The 1056-nt window shown below is 43.9% G+C and overlaps 1 long non-coding RNA gene across 1 annotated transcript in view; it reads left to right on the top strand.

Moving 5' to 3' along the window:
* LOC128251172 (uncharacterized) overlaps positions 1-1056 on the top strand; it is a 19239-nt gene that overhangs the window by 5462 nt on the left and 12721 nt on the right. The window lies entirely within an intron of this gene.

Below are 1056 nucleotides of genomic sequence, written 5' to 3'. Positions count from 1 at the left end.
CGCCACCACCACCACCACCACCACTACTACTGAGAATGCAACCATTACCACTGCCTCAACGACAACATCAACACCAACACTCTCCTTGTCTGATGGTTAAACCCTAAACAAAACAAAGCGAACCCTTTTAGTAGTGGTGGTCATGGCAGAGGGGTTGTTTCTGAACAGACTGCAGAGTAGTTGTGTTGGTGTGTCGGGGGGAAAGGTTGGGTGTCGTAGAAATGACCCCCCCCCCCTTTCTGCTGCTGCTGCTATTATTATTACTACTACCACCACCACCACTGCTCCTGCCAGTGTCACCACTGCATCCTTGACATCAGCACAAGAGAATGTGTTGGCGTTCTACCTCATCCCACCACCACTACTGCTCCCCCCCCTTCCCTTGCCTCCCCCCATTTTTTTTTTTTCCATAGAATTTCTTTCTAATTAATTTTTCTTTCTCTCAAGTGGTGTAATTGTAGTGGATTGTTTGAATCGGTGGAGTGTCAGACAAAATGCCTTGTGATATTGAGTTGTGGCTTTTTGCATTCTCAATTCAAATCGCTAAGTCAACCTTGCCTTTCATCCTTTTGGAGTCGATAAAAGAACGAACCATTTGAATATAGGGGTTGATGTAATCCATAGAACCCCCTCCCACAAATTTCAGGCCTTGTGTATATTATTATTATTATTATTATTATAATAACTGCAGAAATTAGGTTCCAGACTAAATGACTTCCAGTATTTAACTTTCATTGATCAAATTTACTTTTCATCCCTTTTTAGGCTCAACAACATAGGCCCCAGCCATATCTTTGGGGTGGGGGCTGAAACAATCTGCTATAAAACGACTCCCTCTCCCCTACCTCTTTTTGGCCCTGTGCCAATCGATGAAATTGTTTTGCTGCAATTCAGTTTGAACCCTTGACCTGGTTATTTACCATCTTGTCAATATTTTCATCTTCAAATCTCCATCAGTGCAGCTTCAAGTGTCTCTGTCATGTTTGTGTTGAGAGGACTGGACAGGTGGGAGTCATCTCTCCCTCTTGACCCTGGGGCAGAAATCCACACACCCAC

This window comes from Octopus bimaculoides, chromosome 28, assembly GCF_001194135.2.
Source record: "Octopus bimaculoides isolate UCB-OBI-ISO-001 chromosome 28, ASM119413v2, whole genome shotgun sequence".
NCBI classification, from domain to species: Eukaryota; Metazoa; Mollusca; class Cephalopoda; order Octopoda; family Octopodidae; genus Octopus; species Octopus bimaculoides.
The sequence above is the reverse complement of the archived record's forward strand: the minus strand, read 5'-3'. Positions and strand labels throughout refer to the sequence as shown.